Source organism: Gadus morhua, chromosome 4, assembly GCF_902167405.1.
Source record: "Gadus morhua chromosome 4, gadMor3.0, whole genome shotgun sequence".
In the NCBI taxonomy this organism is placed as follows: domain Eukaryota; kingdom Metazoa; phylum Chordata; class Actinopteri; order Gadiformes; family Gadidae; genus Gadus; species Gadus morhua.
The window spans coordinates 31,771,294-31,797,793 of record NC_044051.1 but is presented as its reverse complement, the minus strand read 5'-3'; the positions used below and the strand labels follow the sequence as shown (position 1 = coordinate 31,797,793).

General features: G+C 47.0%; 1 protein-coding gene across 1 annotated transcript in view; it reads left to right on the top strand.

The window, feature by feature from the left end:
- LOC115542514 (beta-1,3-galactosyltransferase 1) overlaps positions 1-26,500 on the top strand; it is a 129,457-nt gene that overhangs the window by 62,304 nt on the left and 40,653 nt on the right. The gene's annotated exons all lie outside the window — the stretch shown is intronic.

The window sequence follows — 26,500 nt, the reverse complement described above, 5'->3', positions numbered from 1 at the left end:
CCTGAAGCAGAACTAAAAACAGGTTAACGACTGCGTCAAATCGTCTGCGTGATCATTGCGTTGAGTCGACGTGGAACCATAGCTAAGCCTTATGTCGTCGCAGTGGGCTTACATGTTTCCCTTTGACTCAACAGAAGCCATCGATTCAAATCTAAAATGTCCCAAGTGACTCGTTGCCGTTCAACATGACGTAACCCAACGTAGGAAATGTGCTTTTCTGGGGATTAAGGCTCCAGCTGGAATTTGTGATGAAGCATGAACGGCAGACAATCGTGACTTTGTATATTTTATTTCCCTCTTTCACTATCTGCGCCCGGCCCATCCATTATTCATGTAGAATACCCTCGCTGCTGTCTGTTTGGTTTCTTAAAAACAAGTTTTAACTCACATCAACATGAATATTATGAATTCAATTCCACGTCGTCAATTATTCAGCAGGGCGTTTGAACGGCGTACACACACATCACACACCGAGGACGGGGGGACGACAGGGAGAAGGGGGATTGTTGTTGTTGTCTTTCCTTTTCGCTCCTTCTCTCTTTTACTTTTCCCACTCCCTGTACCCTCATCTTTCTCTGCAGATACTCTCTTCTCTATCCCTCTCTCTTTCATCTCACTCCCTCTTTATATCTCTCTCTCTCTCTCTTCATCTCTTTCTCTCTCTCTCTCCCTTGCTCTTCATCTCTTTCTTGAACTCTCCCTCCCTCCCTTCTATCCCCCTCTCTCCCCCACACTTTCTTTCTCTCCCTTCTCCATCCCACTTTTCTCTATGATGCTATTTTGACAATTTCTAACAGGGATACAGGGCGAAAGAGAGCATTGGAGAGACAGAGAGAGAGACATAGAGAAAGAGAGGGAGACATAGAGAGGGATAGAGAGAGACAGAGAGCGAGAGACAGAGATAGACATAGAGGGACATAGAGAGAGATAGAGCGAGACAGAGAGAGACATAGAGCAAGAGAGAGAGAGAGAGAGAGAGAGAGAGAGAGAGAGAGAGAGAGAGAGAGAGAGAGAGAGGGGGAGAGAGAGAGAGAGAGAGAGAGAGAGAGAGAGAGAGAGAGAGAGAGAGAGAGAGAGAGAGAGAGAGAGAGAGACGGCGAGCTCCCAGATGTGCGACAGCGAACAAGCTAATCTCCTCAAAGGCGGGAAGCTGAGACGCGTGATTCGTCCTCGTCAAAGCGCACTGCTCCCAGCCGGCGCTCTCTCCCAAGGCAAAGGTCGCGACAGCCGCCATGTCGCTGCCGAGGACAGATTTGGACTTGTTAGAGTGTCTGCTCCCCACCCCTTCCCCCCCCCCCCCCCCTCCCCTCCCCCCCCTACAGCTGTTTTAATCTGTTGCTTAGCACCAGTTCCCTTACCAACACACACACACACACACACACACACACACACACACAGGGACACACGCACGCACGCGCACATGCACACACACACACACACACACACACACACACACACACACACACACACACACACACACACACACACACACACACACACACATATAAGCGCACCGACACACCGACACACACACATACACATAAACACACACACACGCAGACACAAATGCGCACACACACACACACACACACACACACACACACACACACACACACACACACACACACACACACACACACACACACACACACACACACACACCTCCCGCTGAGCTTTTCGGTGGCACCCACTCACCGGAGACACAGCGACTGCCTTTAGCGCCAATGTTTGACATTTGCCGTGATGAGCATGGCTCTGCGGTTGGGAGAGGCGGTTGGTGCAGGGGGCAGGTAGCTGTTTATTTTGACTGACGGGTACTGTTAACCATTTAGTCACATGGAAAGCACTTTTCACGAGTGGGTACTTCCTACAGGGTTTCTAGCAGTAGTAGTAGTAGTAGAAGTAGAAGCACGTATATGGGAAAATTATACGCAAAAGGAATCATAAAGGAGTCATAATTAATGCATTAAATGTCTGTTCATTTTCATTAAGTTAAAGCTTATATGGTACTTTTCCATCAAGTTTCCTATTTTCATCACCTCAGATCTCCTAATCATTATTCATTCAGACTGCAAGTCATGAATTATGGAGGATTCTTCAAAGTCAATATCTTTTTTTCATGACTTTACAATACCACTCAAACAGGACCAAAGACCATGATTAATAATTGAATGGGACTAATCTTATTAAAAATATAGTCAGTATTATCAATAGAAGTAGTATTAATAGTAGTAGTAGTAACCAGTAGTTATGCCGCGTTTGGGATGCATCTTACCCTGGCTTGTAGCACTTATAGCGTTCCCGTATGTCTTTGTGAGCATGGCTTCACGACGAGTCGGGAAAGAACAAAGACTAGCCAATGAAAGTCATTGGCTAGTCATTGTTATTGTTAGCTACATTATCCTCTCTAGCAAACCAGCTCGAAAACAAACAACAAAACTTTACATTGTATTGCATGCTCAGCAAGACCTTGCAATGCATAAATTGGAGACCGGAATAAAGCAGCAATGTAATCAAATATCTAAGAGCATTTCAAATCAACATTAAAACGACGAAAGGCACAAATGTAAAGAAAAAACATCTCATTATGGGCGCAGCCGATTTGTTTGTCGAGTCGTAAGGTTAGCCTCGCTGACCTCGTTCGACTCCCAGAATCAGCCTAGGAACGACCCAAAGGGCCTCTGTGAAATGTGGCAAGAAAGCTGGGAGATTTCCAACTTTGCAACTAGTGCGGTTGGTGTACGATGCATCTCGAACGCACCATTAGTCCAGTAGTCACGAATCCAGTGGAGGAATACATCGGGGGTAGACATTACAAACCCTGAAAGAGATCTTACATGCAGCACTTCGTATTACAGTCAGACCGCATCAAATCCTATTGTGAATGTGTAAACAATAAAACCTCTTTTCAAAAGATCTTTGTTTCACGAGACCAAACCGTTCCACTCTGTTACCTCAACACACCAACGCACACAGACACACAAGTTCATCTTTTGTCTAATTACATGTCACACACAGGGTTGATTTCCGTGTTATTTCTTTAATTTAATATTTTTTTTATGTTTTGCCGTGGACTATTTTTAGACTCAATTATGACCCCTCTCTCATTTATTCATGCCATGAGCGAGAGTGGTTTAGAAGCCCAAACGCCAGCTCATACATACACCAGCGCTTTTGCAAACTCGTGACACGGTCTGTTAATGATTCAGTCGCCAGCGCTGCGCTTTCCAGGCACGGATGCAAACCCCTAGGCCGTCGGGCGAGGGCCCCAAAGGGCCCCTCTGGGCGGAAAGCTGGGGGTAAGGGAAGGTGAGTCGTATCTGCGAGGCAGTCCATGCTGCTTTGAACCCCGCCTTATGTGGTCTGCGTGGGGGTGGTGCTGGTGGTGGTGCCGGCGGTTGGTTGGTGTGACGTCGAGGTGTTTGAAACTCGTTTGAACCGACGACGTCCGTGTTTCGCCGCTTTCACCTTCAAAATGTCCGCCAGCGGGAAAACCAGCAAACGCCCGCTGAGCAGCTAGAGGATGCTTGTCAAACGCCACGGAGGCTTGTGAGTCCTAGCCGTTATTCATATACTAAGCATATCTTCCGCTCTCTGAGCGAGGTTTTACAAGGAGATAGGTTTTTAATGTGAGTTAAAATTAATGAGTGTCTCCTATCTTGACCTGAATGGCATTGCTGTATTATTCATGGACTTTTCTTTCTGCGTTGTTTTCTGTGTTCGATACTCCCGGAATCACGCAGTGGCGCCGTGAAACGTGGTTTTAATGAAAAGAAGAAAAATATGGATCCCTGCAATACTTTCTAGCGGTGACCTTGTCGTTCAAGATCTTCTCTGAACTTCTCTCTCTCTCTCTCTCTCTCTCTCTCTCTCTCTCTCTCTTTCTCCCTCTCTCTCTCTCTCTCTCTCTCTCTCATCCTCTCTCTCTCTCTCTCTCTCTCTCTCTCTCTCTCTCTCTCTCTCTCTCTCTCTCTCTCTCTCTCATCCTCTCTCTCTCTCATCCTCTCTCTCTCTCTCTCTCTCTCTCTCTCTCTCTCTCTCTCTCTCTCTCTCTCCCTCTCTCTCTCTCTCTCTCTCTCTCTCTCTCTCTCTCTCTCTCTCTCTCTCTCCCTCTCCCTCTCCCTCTCTCTCTCTCTCTCTCTCTCTCATCCTCTCTCTCTCATCCTCTCTCTCTTTCCTCTCTCTCTCTCTCTCTCTCTCTCTCTCTCTCTCTCACTCTCTCTCTCACTCCCCCCCTCTCTCCCTCTCTCCTCCCCTCCCTCCCTCTCCCTCCCTCCCTCCCTCCCACTCTCTCTCTCCCTCCGTCCCTCCCTCTCTCCATCCACAGTCCGCTCTTTATCAAACTGTAGTTAATTTCACCCGGCGTCTCGATCATGCTCTCGCGGCTCGGCTGAGACGGCGGTGGCACGCCCCGGCTCAGACTAGCTAATTAAATTGCACCCCCAATGTGGGGGATGAGCCCGCTGGCGGCATTTGCATAGCTTTATCATAATTTATCAATGACACGACACGCGAGCACTTTATCATGTGTCACAGCAACAATTCTTCCGTCCCCTCTCCTATGAATATATTAGCCGGCGCCGTCGTACATCTTTGGGCGAGGTGGCGAGGTGGTGGCGGCGGCGTTGGCGCTGACTCAGAAAGTGGTTTCTCAGCGTGCCGAGAGGAGGGGGGGCCAAAAGGACGCGCTCAGACTACAAGTGGCCCCCCCGGACCCAATAAATATGTTAAGTCTGATGTTGGTTTTTGTGGGCTATTTGGGCACCCAGATGTTGTTTATGACACATGTGGAAACGTCACGTTGGAATCCACTTTTTTTCTGCTCTCCGTACGTAAGCTAGCAGCTAGGCTAACGTCACGTTAGGTCTCCATTTTGTTTCCGCTCTCCGTACGTAAGCTAGCAGCTAGGCTAATGTCATGTGAACTCATTTTGTTTCCGCTCTCCCTACATAAGCTAGCAGCTAGGTTAACGTTGCTCTACGACTCCATTTTGTTTCTGCTGTCCGTACTTAAGCTAGCAGCTAGGCTAACATTGCGTGATAGATGGGCGGAAAGAAATTGGGGGTGAAAGAATGAATACCAATTGTTATTGAGCGTTAAGGCCTGTAATGAGAACTTATCCAATGGGTGTTTATTCTGTTCAGGTCTCTCGGCGGCAGACAATCACATCGTAGGGTAGTTGTATCTCAGCAAAGTGGGCTACAGGAAGAGGAGTGCAATGCTAAATGGATTGCTTTTAAAGGGGTTTCTACACAATCCTCCCAACACACACACACACTGACACTGACACACACACACACACACACACACACACACACACACACACACACACACACACACACACACACACACACACACACACACACACACACACACAAACACACACACACACACACACACACACACACAAACACACACACTGACACACACACTGACACACACAGACCAAGACACACACACTCACACACAAGCTGACACTGACACACACAGACACACACGCACGCACACACACACACACACACACACACACACACACACACACACACACACACACAAACAAACACACACACTGACACACACTGACACACACAGACCAAGACACACACACTCACACACACACAAACAGACACTGACACGTGACACACACAGGCACACAGACACACACAAGCACACACTCTGCATGATCAAGTCATTGACTTTTAAAACGAAATCCCTAAGCACTCTTCCATGCGGTGTGTGCGTTTGTGTGAATGCGTTCATGCGTTCACCTACACACACACACACATACACACGCACACATGCACATGCACAGACACACGCACAGACGTGCACACACACAAACATACATACACACACGCACACGCACAGACATAGACACACGCACAGACACACACACACACACCCACACACACACATATATAGCCGCGCATCACAAGTGTTTCAAAAGAAAAAAGACGAACCCAGAAGAAAGCGTAGAGATAATTATGAGGTTATTTTCGGCATGAGTGAAAACCATAGTTTGTAGATCCGTTTCACGGCCTGGGGTCCCGATAGATGATTACACATCGGCAGGAGGACATGACAGCACTTCCCTGGCTCTCCCCCTCGCTCTCTCTCTTTATAAGTTGTCCAAACATTGCAGCAGGGAAAGGGCAATCGGTGAGGATGAGGTTTACGCTTAGGTTAAACGATGCTCTGCCAAAGACCCCCCCCCCCCTCCCCTCCCCCCCAATCCCCCACCCAGCCACCCACCACCTCACACACACACACACACACACACACACACACACACACACACACACACACACACACACACACACACACACACACACACACACAAACAAACACACACAAGGCCATCCGCAGATCTCTCCCTCGGTGGGTAGAGAACGGGAACACTTTGACATCGCGCCAGTCCACTCAATGACTGTTCCCTGATTGGTCGATGAGTCACTTCCTTATCGCCAACCGGCAGTTGCTTTTTCTGTCGAAACACCAGCAGAAATGTACACAGGACTGGCAGCATTTGTAAATACTACCTAGGATGTTTATGGTTGTCATGGCAAAACTATCCGCTGAACATAAATTGCACTTGCGCTCAAATGTATGTTCTATTATGTCAATTAAAGGACACATATTATGCCACCAGGTTTGAGTGTGATAAGCCATTACGAGCCATTTTGAAAATTTGCCTGATATGCGATTCACTGGATGTTCAAATATACAATGTGTTTTTTTATTACTTAAAGGTGACATATTATACCACCAGGTGTGAGTGTGATTAACCATTGCAAGCCGTTTTGAAAATCGGCCTCTTCTTACATCAAGAGTGGGCGTGTTCAACTAGATGTGTGCTGTATAGATAAGTCTACCAGCCTACCCAGTGGACTGTAGCAAACGCCCACTGATTTTCCAAAACGGCTTGTAACGGTGGACACTCACACCCGGTGGTATGATATGGGACCTTTAAATAAAAAAGAAACACATTGTATCTTTCAACATCCAGTGAATCGCGTATCAGCTCCTTAAGCACTAACATGACCTTTGAGTAGGAGAACAACCCTGCCATCCCATAATACCACGGTTTCTTGGCGGGTTTCAGCGTTTTTTGTTTTTCACAAGCAAAACGAGGTGTACAGCGAGGTGAAACGTTCCTCAAAGGCTTTGGCGGGTGGGAATCGTCAAGGGATTCCTTGCGCCGATATGAAAAGGTCAAAGGCGGGAAAACAAATAGCTACATGCTAACCCATGCGTAGCTTTTAGCTTTAGCAGTGGTAACGCGGGCACATTTTGAACTTTGCGCAGAGTGACGTGATTAAGGAGTGTTTTCCGTCGATGCCGTGGAGACAGAGTCGCTCTCACACAGAGAATAACAAAAAGGGGTTTCTTTATTATTTATTTTTTAAAGGAAAGGTTGCGACCTGCCCCGGTTTAAAGATCGATAAAATAAACTCTTGCCAGCATTTTTTGCTGGACTCCACTGCTGTCAGTGACATCCATGACTTGAGTACTGGTTTAAACCGCTATTTTTGTGCTGAGCTCAACTGCTTTTTTCTTTATTCTTCCGTGCAATAATAGCGTGAATGGTACGTTCTTATATTCAGTGTGTGTGTGCTTCTAACTTTCTGTTGTTTAACTGAGTGGGCAACTTTTATCACACAACGCCATTCAGGTTGAGCTTATGGGGTAACCGAGGAGGCAATGAAATATGAAAATGCAGTCCAAGACCTCGCCCCCGCAGAACTCTTGGCCACCAAGGCATTTCATTTTTTTTTTCATTTCACTGCTCTTCTCGTCCACAAAATCTATTTTCCCAAGCCTCCACTCCCATGACCACATGGCCCCTTGTATGGCACGCACCGTCGTTCCATTACTGTCTTCCATTTGGCTGCTTTGACTATGACTCTCTCTAACTCTCTCTCTCTCTCTCTCTCTCTCTCTCTCTCTCTCTCTCTCTCTCTCTCTCTCTCTCTCTCTCTCTCTCTCTCTCTCTCTCTCTCTCTCTCTCTCTCCGTCCCTCTCTGTCTCTCTCTATCCCTCTCTGTCTCGTCCTCGCCTTCTCTTTCTCAATATCTCGGTCTCACTGTCTCCTGCTCTCTGGCTCTCGCACTCTCTCTCTCCATCATCATTAGCACTCTTTCTATCTTTCACTTTTCATCTCTGTCTTTCCATCTCCTGCATTCTGTCTCTCTCTCTGTCTCTGTCTCGCTCTCTCTTTTCATATTTCCATCTATTTAACTTTGTCTCTCTCTCCACTTTGGTAGTGTTTGATGTAAGGAGCCGATGGCCAAGAGAGAGAGAGAGGGAGAGAGAGAGAGAGGGAGAGAGAGAGAGAGAGAGAGAGAGAGAGAGAGAGAGAGAGAGAGAGAGAGAATGAGACTACCCAGCCCTCAAGATGGCCAATTTGTGGCTGTATGTGTGTGTGTGTGTGTCTTTATTCAAAGTTATATTTTTGTGAGTGTGTTAAAGGAGCGATGATGTTATCCCTCGCCGAGGAAGACCTTAATGATGATTGATTTTATCATCGCAATGAAAGTGCCCTCCTGCCCGGCACATTACACACGAGCCGCCATTGTGTTGTGTGTCTGTTGTGCATGTGTGCTTGTGTTTTACTCACTGCATTGTCTTTGGTTAAGTGTGCGGTCCTGTTGTTCGCCTCTGAAGGGTTTTGTTGCCTCGGGTTTTGTCGCGAGGTCATTTATCTGTTCTTTTGTTTGGGAAAGAGAGTTCTGGAAAGAACAGATATCGAGCAGAGGTCAATTTCCCTTTTGTCTATGAGCTGTGTGTGTGTGTGTGTCTGTGTGTGTGTGGGGGGGGGGTTGTGTGTGTGGCTGTGTGTGTAAGTGTGTATAGGCATGTGTCAGCTCCTCCTCATGGTAAACCTGGCTGCTTGTGCATATTTCTTCCAGCACCCTGTTCACACGTTATCAAGTGTTGTGTGTGTGTGTGTGTGTGTGTGTGTGTGTGTGTGTGTGTGTGTGTGTGTGTGTGTGTCTCTCTCTCTCTCTCTCTCTCTCTCTCTCTCTCTCTCTCTCTCTCTCTCTCTCTCTCGCTCTCTCGCTCTCTCGCGCTCGCGCTCGCGCGCTCGCTCGCTCTTCCACTTACTCTTTCCATCCCACTCTCTCTCTCGCTTTCTGTCTCTCTCTCTGTGTCTCTGTCTCTCTCTCTCTCCCACCCGCCTCCCCCTCTCTCTCTGTTCACACTTATCAAGTGTTGTTTGTATCTTTTTTTCTCTCTCTCTCCCTCTCTCTCCCCCCCTCTCACTCCCTCCCCCTCCCTCCCCTGCCTGTTTCTAAACTTCCTTTGAACACGGGAGGATGAGGCGGTCTGAAAGCGCTTGCCAAAATGATTTCTTTGGACGTTAGCAGTATGCTACGCAGAGCCACACTCCAGGCCCCTCGCAGGGGGGGGGGGGGGGGGGATCTAGGCTTTGTTGCTGTCTTGCGTGGGCCCCGCGTGGGGTTGAATACCAAGCACCTATCGTACGCGGCGAGGTTGCGGCTGAAAAAAAACAATAAAAAAAGTAATTCCGCTCCTGATTTTGGATTAAAAACAGGGAATTGGGAGTTAGTGCAGCGGTTTGGCCGGTCGGAAGCGGCCACCATTGTTCCCACTCATTCAAGGCTTTCTTGTTTATTTTGTGGGTTTTTTGTCCGTTGGAGTTTTTGCTGCCGTTTGTGGCTTATCACGAAAAACGGAATAGACTTTGTCATCGTAGGGAAAAAGGCTGCGTTCCAATGCCCACACTACCATACTACTAGGCATGCCAGAGGTGCTTAAGTATTTCCCAATCCACAGTATGGGCAACGCAGTATTCCAAAAATACGCAGTATGCAAGACAGCATGTATTTGGGCTATTATTCCCAACAATCCTCTGCACAGCAGAAGTTCACATTACTACAGGTGGCACTACAAGGGTGATGATCAGTGAAGTCACCTGTAGCAGTTCCTAATTGTGTTGTATGCACTGTGTTCAACAGTAGGTGCTTCATAAGGGTAGCAGTACGCACTACAAGTAAAATGAAAAAAGTATGAGATTTGGAACTCGGCCCGTGACTACTAATTGGTGCATTAAAGGAGCAGGCCCCTGATTAATATCATGAGCCACACCTGTGTTTTTCCGTCCCACCGAGCCTCTGTGGACACTGGGTCTATTAGGAGGCCATTGAACACAGCTTTATTAAGCTAACCACCTGATTGTCCTGGTAATGAGTCTACGCTTCCAGCTACAATAAATGAATGATGATAGATTGATGAGCATGTGGTAGTCTGACGGCTGGTGGCTGCACACACGTCCGTGTCTCTGGTTGGCAATTACAGCGAGGGAAGGACAGATGGACGGACGCCCGGCGCCGGATCAGAAGGGTAATGAAACTGTAAAACATGTATAAATAATACAAAGTCTGGAAGCAGAAAGAAAAAGGACATTCATGAATATGAAGGCCTCCGACACTCGCTCTCCCTCTCTCTCTCGTAGGATGTGGAGAGCGAGAGAGAGAGAGAGAGAGAGAGAGAGAGAGAGAGAGAGAGAGAGAGAGAGTGAGAGAGTGAGAGAGAGAGAGAGAGAGAGAGAGAGAGAGAGAGAGAGAGAGAGAGAGAGAGAGCAGAATAGAGTTCAAGGATCCCTCAAGGGCTTCGGTCCCCAGATATTGCACACGCACCAACTTTGCCACATAGACACACACTCACACACACACACACACACACACACACACACACACACACACACACACACACACACACACACACACACACACACACACACACAGACTAAAGCACAACATCATCCCTCTCCTCCCCCCGCCCCCATGGTCTTACTTTCTCAGCTCACTCTCCTTGCGGGGAGATTTAGAGGACACACGTCAGGACACATGCCTTCTGGGAACCCACTTGCCACAAGCCCTTTTTTAAAAACGTGCGCACACGCACACACACACACACGCACACACACATAGGCAACGATGGATGCGCCATTGCACAACCTGCACACAACGCATTACTCACGAGAATGCTTACACAATGACACACGCACAAATGCATGAACAGACCCCGTTTAAAAGCGCACAGAGTCCCACACACAGACACACACACAGACACACACACACACACACACACAAGTGGCACTATTTTTGGGGGACGTTTTTTCAAATCCTGAAAGCCGGCTTTTGTTATACAGTCCAGCTGTCCACGTGTTCTCTCTCTCTCTGTCTCTCTCCCTCATTCTCTGCCTTTGTCTCCCTCTCTCTCTCTCCCTCTCTCTCTGTCTCTCTCTTTCACTTGCCACTTAGCGTTCTGTACCACGCTTTATCGCCCTCCCACGCGCCGCATTCACCGAGCCAGAAGGTGAGCCGGTGAAAAATCGTCTCTATGAGAAACTCAAAGGCTCAGCACTCGGACCAACACACACACGATCAGCATGTATGAGCGGGAGCGAATCAATTATTCATACCCCTTTTCTTCGCCCTGAGTAAGCTATCACAAGTTCAAAATACAAACAGTTTCAGCGCAGAGCGAAGCAAATATTTGCCTGGCTCTTGATTTTTTAAACTGTGTTTTGCAGTCATTCCCTGCTGATTATATTACATTTTTAGGGAATACTTTAGGAGTTTTTTTTTTTTTGCCTGGCTTGTCAATCTATAATGTCGTGCCCTGGTGCCCTTCTGACAGCTACTTTCACTCAATCTTGACTTTTTATTCACAGACGAATTAGCGCTATTATTGCTGTTAGTTTCCGCAAGAAAAGTTTGCTGACAGAAAGCTTCGAAACTTCATGGGGAAAAGCCGGTCAGAGTTTACACCATCTTAGTGTTCACAAAGCCTGTGACGCTCATTCAGCTCACTGATTGGTTGCCCTGATGTGATTGAACCCCGCCTCTTGTATGCCTCCAAACAACTGGTGTGCGTGGCTTGCGTCCAGCGGGCTACATCCAACAGGATGGCCTCTGTATTCACAACTTTCTCCACCGCCTCGGCCCTCCTCAGAGTTTACCACCATAAAAAACCTTACAACGCTCTGTTCCCGGCTACTTCTTCTGTCACCGTCGATCATGTGACCCCACGAATGAAACCGCTGCGACGCTCCACCGATGTCTCACGTCAAAACCATGCAGAGCATTAAATATGACCTTGTGCGATCATCTCATGGTTAAGGGCGGGTTCCCTGTTCGATCCCCAATGTCCACAGCCTCAGCCTGTAGCAGTCGGTGCGCAAATAGCCCTTATAAAGGCAACTTCCTGCTCCTTGATGTCATGCGTCTTATGATGCATTGCACTTCACTTTGGATGGAAGCTAAATGACTCAGTCATAGTATAGTATGCGCACACACTCGCTCATACTCTCAATCGCACATGCATGCACCACCGCAGGCGCACACAAACACATGGACACACACCGACACACACCAGCACAGACATGCACACGCTCACATGAACGCACACACACACACACACACACACACACATACAGTGACACATTAAAACACGCACACACACACACACACACACACACACAAATACAGTGTCACATAAAAACACACACACACACACAAACACATATACATATACAGTGACACATCAACACATTCACGCACACAAATACAGTGACACTAAACACACACACACACACACACACACACACACACACACACACACACACACACACACACACACACACACACACACACACACACACGCACACGCAAGGTGGGCTGCCTGTTGCCGGGGGGCCGTGTGATGCCGGTCAGTTTATCTATAAATGGTGGGCCGCGGACGGAGGACATCATGAGACGGATTACAGCCCCCACTCCCCCCTCTCCTCCCCCACTCCCCCCACTCCCCTCTCCTCCCCCTCCTCTGCCTTCCGCCCCGCTGTCATTAGTCTGCACTCTCACCCTGGAGGAGAGGGAGGGAGAGAGGGAGAGAGAGGAAAAGGGAGAGAGAAGGAAAGAGAGGAAGAGATAAAGAGAGAGGTAAAGAGGGGGAAGAGAGAGAGGGAGAGAGAGGAAGAGAGATGTAGAGAGAGAGGTAGCGAGGGAGAGAGAGAGAGAGAGGGAGAGGCGGAGAGAGAAGTAGAGAGAGAGGTAGGGAGGGAGAGGGAGAGAGAGGGAGAGAGAGGAAGAGAGGGGTGGAGAGAGGGAGAGAGAGGTAGACAGAGGGAGAGAGAGGGAGAGAGAGGAAGAGAGGGGTGGAGAGAGGGAGAGAGAGGTAGACAGAGGGAGAGAGAGCGACTGGGATGGGCCGGGAGGGAATGAAGGGAAAGGATGTCAGACTGAAAGAGAGATAGAGAAGGAGAGAGGGCGGGAGGGAGGGGAGAGAGAACGTGACAGAGAGGGAGAGAGAGAGTGAGAACAAGACAGAGACAAGGTGGCAGATCGGGAGAGAGGGAGATGGAGACAAGGAGATAAGGAGGGGAGAGAGACAGAGAGAGAGAGAGAGAGAGAGAGAGAGAGAGAGAGAGAGAGAGAGAGAGAGAGAGAGAGAGAGAGAGGAAAGAAAAGTGACCAAGGTGTTCTGACACGTGTGTGCGTGTGCATGTCTGCGTGCACGTGGATGTCCTTCACAGTTTGGCAGGCGTGTCTTTTTGAGTTTCAGCGATGAGCACGGCTGAGGTACCCCTGCATGAACAGCTCTTTGTGTGTGTGTGTGTGTGTGTGTGTGTTTGTGTGTGTGTGTGTGTGTGTGTGTGTGTGTGTGTGTGTGTGTGTGTGTGTGTGTGTGTGTGTGCGTGTGTGTGTGCGTGTGTGTGTGTGTGCACACGCACGCACAATAAACCTGTGTCCATCTGTGCCACTTTGTGTTCATGTTGCTATGTTGTGTGGGAGGTCCATCTATAGGTGACCTAATCTGTGTGTGTGCATATGTGCATGTGTGGGTGGTTGTATATGTGTGCATGAATATATATGTGTTCGCGTTCAAAAACAAGTTTTGTTCAAGGTTTATTTTTCTTTTCTTCGGATACGTGAACGAACTCATGCATTCATGGACACGGTTACCGATCAATTTGTGTATGTGTGTGTTTGCGTCTGTTTGTGCATGTGTGCGTGTATGTACAGGGGCATACACACAGGTGGGTGGGTGTGGACAGCATTCGATGGACCGGCTCCGCACTGCGCGGTGGGCAGTGCGCAGAGCAGCAGTCACTGCCCAGATTCGAACTAGAGGTCAAATCGTATGAAAAACTTGGAACAGCCCAGCGTTCCAGGGAGGGCTCAATGGGGGGCGAGGGTGAAGACATGGGGGAGCCTATAGCAGGCCGATGGTGACCACTCCTCGAAGAATAGGAACCAAACCAACCGCGGAGAGGAGGTCTCCTCTTGTCTCCAACTCAGGAACCTACTCTCTCCCCTTCTCCTGAAACAACAAGGACGACAAAGCAAACAGTGGAAGACGGACATGCTGTCTTTCGTTTTCTCGTTCACGGCGGTTTGAGTTTCCTATTTCCCTTGCCCCTCTTTTCAGTGCGACATTTTGAAAACATTTCACAGAATGTGTTCCTGTTTTCCTTCCACTGATTAGGGGAGGTTCCTATGAGACTAATATTTGCCACCAGTCTATGTGTGTGTGTTGCCACAGGAGATAGTCGTAACCGAAGCCGGGGTTGGGAGGTGACAACAGACCCGTTCGCCCTTGTAATTGACTCCAAACACCCCAAAAAAATGAGGCTCGCTAGCAAGGCCAATAAGACAGCTGATTTATTTAGTAATTGGAATCAAGCGAGAGTGGGATTTACTTTCCATCGATCGCGCCGTGTGGATAAAACTCAGACGCCATACTGCGTAAGATTTATAAAGATGCGACATTTTGCTCAACCTTGTGACTTTGACTGAGAAAAAGTCCCATTTCATGCAATGAATGTTTATTATTTTATTTTTGACATTTTCAATTTGACATTGGCTTAAAAATTCACCCTTGCAACGAAGGAGCTGTTAACAAAAGCTCTAACCTTCATCCTCGCTGCCAGTGGTTTGGAATTTCAGTCGCCTCAAAGGTTCGCAGCTAGCACGTAGCCGCTAACAGGCCGTGACCAGCACATAGCTGCTAGCGCGTGGCTGCTAGCAAGCAGCCACCAGCACGTGGCAGCTAGCACGTAGTCACTAGCATTTAGCCACTAGCACGTAGCCGCTAGCACGCAACTGCTAGCATGCAACTGCTAGCATGTAGTCAGTAGCAGGGAGTTAGCCGCACCCATCCTCAGGTCTAATGTTTGACCTTGCCTTTCTTCTCTCTGGCTCTGAGTCATTTTTCTCACCTTCTTTCTCACTCTTGACGAGCTCTCACAGTCTCTCTTATTCCCTCCCTCTCTCTATCCCCCTCCCTCCCTCTCTCTCCCCCTCTCTCCCTCCCTCTCTCTCTCCCTCCCTTTGTGCAGCCGCAATTCAATTTCAACTCAAAGGCTGCGAGTGGTCCAATGTCTTTGTGGTTCAGTGTGGGATGACATTGACAAGGCGGGAAATTAAAGATCTCTCTCTCTCTTTCAAGCTCTCTCTCTTGCTCTCGCTCTCTCTCTCGGTCTCGCTTTCTCTCTCCCTGTCTCTCTCTCTTGCTCTCGCTCTCTCTCGTTCTCACACTCTCTCTCTCTCTCTCTCTCTCTTGCTCTCGCTCACTCTCTCTCGATCTCGCTTTCTCTCTCCCTGTCTCTCTCTTGCTCTCGCCCTCGCTCGTTCTCACACTCTCTCTCTCACTCTCTCTCTCACTCTCTCTCTCTCTCTCTCTCTCTCTCTCTCTCTCTCTCTCTCTCTCTCTCTCTCTCTCTCTCTCCCTCTGTGTGTGTGTAGGTCTCTCTCTCTCTCTCTCTCTCTCTCTCTCTCTCTCTCTCTCTCTCTCTCTCTCTCTCTCTCTCTCTCTCTTTCTCTCTCGCCCGCTCTCTCTCTTAAGTCAAGTCTGTGAACCGTCCTGGCCCTCATGTTTCAGTGCCAAGCACAATCTCTCTTTCTTAAATAAACTGTCAATAAATAAGCGGATGCTCTGATGAATAATTGATAAATAATTGGATGGATACATGAAAAAGGGCACACACACGCACAGACACAGGTACAGGAGACGACGAAGAACACACCATTATTTTTTGGTATGGGTATGTGTCTGTAAATAAATTAGAATTGATGCATTTGAATAGAACCCTTTCTTCTCTCTCTCCTCTCATATCTCCATCCCCTCCTCTAAGCTTGTGTGCTGAAGCCTTCAGGTAGAAGAAAGCTCAGCCCCGTCATTCACACATACAGCATGGGGTGTTGTAGTCTCTCGCCCTCTCTTTCTCTCTCTCCTTGTCTCTCTATGTCTCTTACAAACTCACTGCAACTCGTCTCTCCTTCTCCCCCCCCCCCCCCCCCCCCCCCCTCTCACTGCAATTCTTATCACCCTCTCTCCTGCTAAATCTCTCCCTCTCTCTCTCTCTCTCTCTCTCTCTCTCTCTCTCTCTCTCTCTCTCTCTCTCTCTCTCTCTCTCTCTCTCTCTGTCTCTCTCTCTCTCTCTCCAGCTCTCTCTCTGAAATTAAATGATTGTCCGGGAACAGCGAGTGACATCAAGAGAAAGATCAATTGATATAAAAAGCCAATAACCGGGTGGCTAGTGTTGCCTTGGGTGCCACTGGTAGTTATGATAATGGGAACTGGTGGTGGTGCTGGTGCTGCTGGTTTAGGTCATAGTGGTGGTGGTGGTCATGTATTACTCTTTTAATGGTGGTGGTGTTGTATAAGTGGTGGTGTTGGTGTATTAGTTCTTTGTGGTGGTCATGTATTACTGGTGGGGACGGTGTATTTATTTGTCATGGGGATGTATTAGTGATGATGAGGTGGTGGTGGTGGTGTATCGGTGGAGGTGGTGTTTGTGGTGTTGTATCAGTGGAGGTGGTGTTACTGTATGCGGTGTTGCTTGGGATGGGGTATTGCATGTGGTGGTGTGTTAGTGGAGGTGGTGGAGGAGATGGATCCCTCATCCTCTTGCTGATGTGGATTCTGAAAATGTCTGTCTTACCTCCGACCGATCTCCACCCCCACGTGCGTCCGGGCGCCCGGCATGGCAGGCTACGACACCGTAACCGCCGGCAACGGTCCAGGAGGCAGACGTGTCCTAATTTATTAATGTGATTCATGATCCCGCTTGGACAGCAGCAGCGACACAGTGTGAGTGCGTGTGTGTGTGCGTGCGGTTGGCGTGTGTGCGTACGTGCGTGGGGTTGGCATGCGTGCGTGGGTCTGTGCGTGTGTGCGTGCTGTTGGTGTGCTTGCGTACGTTTGGCGTGGTTGCGTGCTTGTGTGCGTGCTGTTGGTGTGCGTGCATGTGTGCTGTTGGTGTGCGTGCGCGTGTGCATTTGGTGTGCGTCTGTGTGTTCATGAGAGAGCTTTGAAAGCAGTAGGGAAAGTGATGTTATCTCTGCTCCTGTGTGTGATAGGACAGTGTGAGGTTTCATCCACACACTCTAGACGCTGGCCAGGTTGAGCTTACATTGACTCCTTCCCAACAGTAAGTTCTTATTTAACGTTAACCAAGCATGCCTGTGTCTCCTATAGTACTATAGCAATATATGATCCTTCCCTCTCTTCCTCAACACGCGTTGCCTCTGTTCACTGCCGGTCCATCAAAGCACAAAAAGCCCATTCAAATATATTTCTAAAGAATAGACATTCGAGCACTAAGGAATATAATTGTATAAATAAGATATATTTCTATATTGACATAAGATACTTAAGAAATCTGTGAATATTAATTCATGTAAAGTAAGATAGGCCTTTATATTCAATAACCTAATATTAAAGTACAGTATATGTACCTAAATGTAATAAAATAAATGACTAACTTATATGTATGAGCCACAAGAAATGAACAAATTTTACGTTATTTATTTAGGAGAATCATGAGAAATGACCAAATCGCTGATCACTTATCCCTAATAAAAATAGTGTGTTTCTTGCTAGCAAACACTTAGGGAGGACAGCTTGGCTAACACATTCGTCAAACAGAGGATTTATTCAGAAACAAAACTCTGTTCTTCCTGGAACTGGCCTGCTATCGACAAGGCCTCTTTCACAGAATTATAAATCTGCAGTAACAGGCTTATTCTGAACATGATATTTGGACAGAATGTGAACTTTAATACTTGGAATCACCAATTCTCCAGTGGCGGTCGGTGGAAGCTGATTTTTTTTTCGAAATGCCAGCATATTTAAAAATGAGATAAAACTGTAATAGAGAAAGCGATACCGCGTACCTATTACCGTCCAATCGGATGAAAGGAACTCCAGCTATCCCATAATAAAATGAAAGCGGACTGTGAAAGACACACTCTACGGGCTTCGGCTTTTGGGTAGCGTCTGTAATCCCCCGTTGTAGCGTAGCAGAACCGTACTGCAGCTAAAGAGAGAACAGAAGAAGAAGAAGAAGAGTTCCTGCTATTTTCCTGGCTACAGCTTTTATCACAGTAGGAGTTTCATTTTGGTTGCCTCATACACTGGTTCCAGCCCCCAACCCCCTGTAATTGCATTGGAGCTGACGCATGTCAATCATCGTTTAAGAAAGAATTCCACTGTAGAAACTGCCGAAGTTGCCTTACCCGCGTAGTTTTAAAACATATTTCTGAAGTGAGGTACATGTCATGAATATATAATAATTGCTATGAAAAATTGTTGAAGAAATATTGCTCTTTCAAAGTTAACGTGCATGTTTCTATGCACACATTAGCTTAATGTGTGTGTGTGAGGGTGTGTGGGGGGGGGGGGGGGCATATGCTTATCATGATTGGTCTGCAGCAAGTCAACAACACAATAGCTTTCCTAATTGACTCGCAACAGACGTGACCAAATCATGCATGCTGCCATGGCAACCATAATCAAGACCCATTAACCAATTAGATCATCACAACCTTCTGGTCTCTGTTGCGCTTTCTTTTAATACTGTTTGTCAACGGAAATGTTCTTGGTTAGTCTGTTTGGGTAAAGTGCTCCAATCCAGCCCTGATTTAATAGAAGGGGATCTTTCTGTTGTTGTTGTTGTTGTTGTTGTTGTTGTTGTTGTTGTTGTTGTGGTTTTTCTCATGGATTGTTGTTCTCGGGTTATGCACTAAACAGCCAGCTCACCCACACTGTTAGCGACCCACGCTATACCTCGCTCTTTATTCGCTTTTTATCCGTTTTTTATTCTGAAGGGCTTTTGAGAACATCCAGATTCCACACAATCTCCAGCCTTTTGAGTGCATGCCTACCGACCACACACACACGCACACACACACAAACACACACACACACACACACACACACACACACACACACACACACACACACACACACACACATACACATACACATACACACACACACACACATACACATACACGTACACACACACATCCACACACACACGGTGAAACATCGTTAAAGACTTGTACACTCTTGAGGCTGAATCTGAAGTGGGCGGGATGTCGTCAGTATTTAGTGACCTCACTGTGTACCGACCAATAGTGTTGGGCACAAGATCAGCAGATACGCCCACATTCTGAAATCCCAATGGTGTGTCAAACCAGTAGCCCCTGCAAAAAAAGATCATCATCATCATCATAATCATCTTCATCATCCACGTCAACACAAAATACCAGCCATAACAAGCTGGCACAGACCATGCGGTGCTACCGATTTACGCTATCCATCGCACACTGGGCAAACTACAACGGGCACCAGTCCCACGTTCAGCATTTTGTCCGTCCTGCCTGTCTCGAGTTGACATTTCTGCTTGCATCGGGAATTCCTCCCGGGGATACTGGCAGAGAACTCTGCGGGAGAAAAGGGGAAAGGGGTTAACCGGAGATTGTAGAAGCGCAGACAACAAGTTCTGTCCGTGTAAAATTAAACGTTTTTTATACCAGAGGAGTTCAGAGACCGTTCTCGTTCTACTGCTGCTGCCCAATGGACTCTGGAGACTCAGACCCAGATGATAAGGCATGCTTATCATCTGGGTGCTGTATTAATCTCCTAGCTTGTTTAGCGAGCCACAGCATTCTCTCCATTTTCTATCTACCTATTCACTTATTTTCACTTCTCACTTTCTCTCTCTCTCTCTCTCTCTCTCTCTCTCTCTCTCTCTCTCTCGCTCTCTCTCTCTTTCTCCAAGCGTTTAACGTTGCGAGAGGTAGTGGGTTTAGCGTATTCACATGGATCTTGTATCACAGTTCTAGTCTCAAAGGGCTTCGCTGGGCCTCGTGTCTGACAGAAATCGTTAAGCTCCTCCATAAAGGGACAAGAACTCCAACAAAACTTCAGTAATTCAGAAAGAAAGGGAAGAAACCTTGAGAGGAAACACATTGAAGGAGCCAACAAAATACCAATGAGTAAATGTACCGGGCGTGGGCCTACAATAAAGGCAGCAGGGAAACATCAGGTGGCAAAGTTTGAAGGCAACTGTGGGTAATGATGTTGGTCTGTAGTTGTTTTGGTTGTTAATATTGTTGCAATCCCTCCTCCGGTGATGTTTTTCTGCATTGGATTGCATGGCCTGACTTTACCTCATAACTTATCAGCTCCCAGTAAATCATTGTCAAGCGACAGTGTCAGGCTGCAGTGGCAGCGGAATTCATTTGAAATGGCGGCCGATGCCAAATTATGGAAAGTTATCGGATAACATGTCAAGGGAAACAATCCACAAATGATTTCGATCTAAACGTAACGGCGTGGCTTCTGCACCGCTTTGTTTAGCGGCGATTTGTTTGGTCCGTGCATTCTGTGCGTCTCATGAACATGACATTACAGTGCTTGGAGTGTTTCATTGTGTATCATGGATACACATTTAGTGGGTTAGTGGAGTTGCTAGGGGACTCAACTCCCAGTTGAAATGTAGTTTTACTCCCTGGGCCCTAATTGAACGGTCCGAAATTCAAGTGAGAAGGGCCAAACGCAAGTAGCTTTGTGGGCGGTTCTATGGCGATGTTGCTATTTTACCGGAGGATAATTGACTCATAGGCCCGGCGCAAATCTAAAAAGGGTTGGTCTGAAGTAGCCTAATTACACGTAGGTGTGGTTTGGGCGTAACGTGCAATAAACCAATGAGAGTGCCATCTCCCATCCCCTTTAAGAGCCATGAGCGTATTTGAATCTGACAAGTTGATATTTTGACAGCGCGTTTGCAGTCTCCGATGAGACAGATGCTTGACCACATGAATTTCAAACAATCAATTGGCTCAGGTTTTGGCAAAATAACATGGCCTAATTCACACATGGAATAGCGTTTTCTTCCACAACTTTTAATTTCTTACCAGTATTGTATGCATTATCGTTATCGACTTGTGTTCCTAATATGCATGTGTCCCCCCGTTAATATACATTGCCATGTACTGTATTATGCGTTAAGTGTTTAGTTTGCGTGTGTTTAAACTAGAGCTGTCAGTTAAACGCGTTATTGACGGCGTTAACGCAAACCAAATTTAACGGCGTTAAATTTTTTATCGCGCGATTAACGCAATCATTTTATAAAAAAAAAAAACTAAAAACTTTTTTTTTTTTTTTTTTTCTTTGGCTCAAAACAAAGAAGCAGTAGCCTGACTGCTATGTTCAAATTACATTTGTTCAAAGCAGTCGTTTAATTGGACTATAGGCTCTTTTTTGTATCGTCCTGTTTTGATCAGTGTATATGCCAATGTTGTTATCAATAAAAAATAATTTGCACAAGGCAAGCCGATGCACTTCACCATGTTGATAAGAGAATTAAAATGAGAAGAATTATGGGACAAAAAAATCAAGGGATATTTAGCATAGAAAAATAATTTGCGATTAATCGCGATTAATTAGAGTTAACTATGACATTAATGCGATTAATCACGATTAAATATTTTAATCGCTTGACAGCTCTAGTTTAAACAGATGGACGCACACACGCGCGCCCACATTCATTAATTATTTTACACATACACACACACTCGCCGGCATTCATTCATTTATTTTAACACTCCATCGTGGTAAAACAATGTTTTCTGACGATCAAATACTTATCAATCCTTAAAGTTATGGGCTTGTACACGATGTCTGTACAGTGTTTGCAGATGCATTGATTTAAAAGTACAACTTATTACCGCTGTATCAGCTGTTCTTTCCAAAATAATTTACCAAGAATGTGTGGCTAGGTAGATGAGAGAAGCAAAGTGTATGCGCGAGGTGCACAAGCAATATTATGCATGCGTCCTTAAAATAGCATCTGAACAACGCGCCACTCACTTTAAACCAGGTATTTCCTGGTTTGTGGCGGAATTGTTTTCTGAAACTGCAAAAAAGCACCAGGGAACGTTTGCGCCAGAACACGCCTCTTCCTTTCGCCGAACCGCCCCTTGGGGCGCAAGATCATTCCCTAATTTTTACAGACGCGTGGCGGTGGAGGGAAAAGAACGCGCTGCGCCAGTTGCAAACTAGCAACGACACATGCGTCAGTGTAGAAAGTCAATTGCGCTGGATGCAAGATAAGGACCCAGGTGTCTGAAGTCTAGCCTATAGACGTCCATGAGGAGAACATTTATATTTTCCTTAATGCTCCCTATCTAAATATACTGTCCAACCCCTACCTGGTCTTTATTGACCTGTCTCTGTACTGTCCAACCCCTACCTTGTCTTTAATGAACTGTCTCTGTACTATCCAACCCCTACCTGCTCCTTAATGACCTGTCTCACTACTGTCTAACCTCTACCTGCTCCTTAATTACCTGTCTCTGTACTGCCTAACCCCTACCTGCTCCGTAATGAGCTGTCTCTGGACTGTCTGACCCTACCTGCTCCTTAAGGACCTGTCTCTTTACTGTCTAACCCTTAGCTGCTCCTTAATGACCTGTCTCTGTACTGGCCAACCCCTACCTGCTCCTTAATGACCTGTCTCTATACTGTCTTACCACTACCTGCTCCTTAATGACCTGTCTCTGTACTGTCTAACCCTTAACTGCTCCTTAATTACCATCCCATTACCGTCTCACCATTGCCTGCTTTTTGAGGCTAGGGTAGCTCATTTATTGTAGAAGTCATATTGTTGAATGTTGAAATATCGTTGACTTTCCACACGATCAATATCTAACGATCCGAAAAACGAAGTCTCGAACAAATAGGCTGTCAGTGTCGCAGGCCGGTAATAAGCCTGCCCAATCCTTTCATTCAGCCCTAATGAAAATAATGGGAGGGTCTCCCTGTCTGTCCACCTGCTGCCTGTCTACCTTCACGCTCTCTGCCCGAGCACTCATCGCACATTAGCGGAGCCTTCCACCGGGCTAGCTGCCCCTTCCTGGTCCCTCAGGTCTGATCCCCTTGTGATTGTCACTTACAGGGGTCTGCAGAGCCCCCTCTAAGTGTGCTCCCCCCTCGACGCTAACTGATGGATAATTGCAGAGGATCACTAGCTTGTAAGGGTTGTGATATGAGAGAGAGAGAGAGAGAGAGAGAGAGAGAGAGAGAGAGAGAGAGAGAGAGAGAGAGAGAGAGAGAGAGAGAGAGAGAGAGAGAGAGAGAGGGATGGAGAGAGAGAGAGAGAGAGAGAGAGAGAGAGAGAGAGAGAGAGAGAGAGAGAGAGAGAGAGAGAGAGAGAGAGAGAGAGAGAGAGAGAGAGGGATGGAGAGAGAGAGAGAGAGAGAGAGAGAGAGAGAGAGAGAGAGAGAGAGAGAGAGAGAGAGAGAGAGAGAGGGAGGGAGGGAGGGAGGGAGGGAGGGAGGGAGGGAGGGAGGGAGGGAGGGAGGGAGGGAGAGAGAGAGAGAGACTTTGACTTTTAAAATACTTTTATTTCATCACTCAGACATGTGATACATCATAAAAGAAAAACCTCATCTTTCCTCTCTGTTAAATCAAAACAACAAAAAAAGTAAAATAAAAAATTTTTGGAGCTAAAACCGGAAAGAGATTCCATCAGTGGAGTCCACTGAACATATAGCTCCACCAATGCACCAACGCTGATTGAAAAACAAAAGCTCATCAGTCATTTTAAGGTATGCAAAATCAGCTGCCACCCTGGTCCTGACCATCGTTTTAAACACCCCCACCAAGTCCTTCCCATTGCCCTCCTCCATCTCAGTCTTGTGGGTTTTATAGATGGCCAGCTTTGCCTGTACGAATAGGAAATTTGCCAATGTGCATTCCCCTTTTCTCCCTTTAGTGTACCTCACTGAGGAAACAAGCAGATTGTGGTTAAAAAGAAAGCCAAGTTTCCCCAACAATGTCTGTAGAAGAGAAAACAAAGGTAACAGTCTGGAGCATTCAGTGAAAAAATGAAAAACCGTGTCGGGGGCCGGGCAGAAAGGGCAGGTTGGCATGACTTCATGGTTGAACCTAGACACAAAGCGATTAGTAGGGATGGCCAAGTGAAGGACGCGCAACTGCAAATCCCCCACTCTTTTGGAGATGGGAGGCTTGTACAGCAACCTCCATGTGGGAGAAAAGTCTGGTGGAAACTGTCCATGTTCCCGCCACTTGGTGTCTGGACGACTAACCAGCTGATTGAAAAACAAGGATTTGCAGCATATGCTATAAAGTGACTTTCGGTCAACTGAGGCTAAACTTAAATCAGTAAGAGCATTAAAAGTCAACAGGTGTCCCCCTCCTCTCGATGCACACCTGGGAGATATCCGAAGTTCAGGGAAAGCCACCTGTTCTGGTGTTCCAGCTACAGCGCTGTTTGCTGCAGCACGGAGACTGTTCGGGAGGGAGACTCTGAGCCTACCCAACAGGTCAGCCACCAGGCGCAGAGACCTCAGTCCAGTCTGGGCACTAACCTCAACTTCCACCTCCCGTTCTCATGGTCCAACAGGTCTCCTAGCTTGGTTATACCTGCTCCCATAAATGCCGAGATCAGGCTATCCCAGACTCTCTCCTGAGTGGGCATGAGAGGATTAAAGAAAAGGGGCTCCTCTGTACCATAGTTTTGATCCGGAGTTCTAGACACAGTTAATATATTCCATGCTTCCAAAACAGATTTAAAGAAAAAAGGCAGATGGAACCCTTGTATCCATTGAATATTTGCCATCAGAAAGAAATGTCTGTCCAGTGAAAAAGCCCCGATACCATGCATCACTGACCTCGCAAAGGAAACCCAAAGCACACTTTCCGGCGCATAGAGGAGACATTGAGCTGTCTGCAGTCTCATGGAGGCAACCTTACTTGCCAGGTGAATCAGTCCCTGCCGTCCTTCAGCCACTGGCAGACACAAAACCCCCGGGGCCAGCCAATGATAGCCATCCCAAAAGAAATTTACAAAAGCCTTTTGGAGACTACAGAGGAGTGAGACAGGGGGGTCGAGTACAAACGCTTTGTGCATGGTAGACCTTGCAGGAGCTCATCCACCGCAGATACATCACAATCTTCAGCTCTAAACAAATCTTCGTAAAAAACCAATGAAAGTGACCTGATGTCAGCTGAGTCAGTTGTCTCTCTTCCACCAGGGAGCTTGAGACACTGCATATTTTCAGTTTTTGATGTCCGCTTCTCCAGTCCAAAGAAGAATTTTGTGGGGCCATCCATGTCTGCATAAAGTAGATAGCGGGCCCTCACTAGGGCCCCCTCCCCCCTATCCTCCAGAAGGCTCCTGAGTTGTAACTTATTTTGGTTCAGATAGGTCTCAAACCCTGCCATATCCCTACCACTCGCCTTCGCAGTTATAAATAAAATCTCTTGTTCTAGAGATTCAAGTTTTATCTTTACCGCTCTGGTGGAATTTGCGGTGTATTGCTGACAAAACAATCAAATCTGGACTTTCCCAAGGTCCCACCACTGAGTTAGGGACTTGCATCGTGCTTTCTCCACCCTCCAGGTCTCCCAAAAAAAGGTGAAAGAACTCACAAACCCCTGATCCTGAAGTAGCCTACTGTTAAAACGCCAGTACGGGCTCTTCGGCCTATAAAGTGTGGTGACAATTGAAACAGTGACATAGTGATGGTCAGACAGGCCCATCGGGGTGATACTAGTCTTAAAAAAACGTCCCCTATCCTGTTTTCTGACATAAAAACGGTCTAGCCTTGCCCCTGATAGCATGTTTCGATTCGTTTTCAACCAGGTGTACTGTCTAGACCCTGGAAATTCCTCTCTCCACACATCCACAAGGCCATGGTAAGCTACCAACGCTCTCAGCTCATTGGCTGATTGGGGATGAGGCTCATCATGGTTCCTATCCAAAGTGTGGTCCAGTGTGGAGTTAAAATCCCCACTTAGAATCAGAACATTATCTGGGGGGCAGCTTTTTAGTGCGTCAGACAGTGCTTTAAAAAAAACACAACTCTCCTGGCCTAGGCAAGGAGCATAGATATTGAAGAAAGAAAAAAACATTCCATCTAAGGAGGCATCAACCCTATGTAGGCGTCCTGCTATTATGCTCACATGAGACAAACCTTGCCAAGGTAGACCAGGAGAGAGCAGAGTAGCTACTCCAGCACTAACACTAGAACAATGACTGAAAAACACTGGTCCCTTCCATTCCATTTCCCACTGAGGCTGGTTATCTTGGTCGGAGTGACACTCTTGTAAAAAGACAACAGACGACTGTTTAAGACGAATATATTCCAGTGGT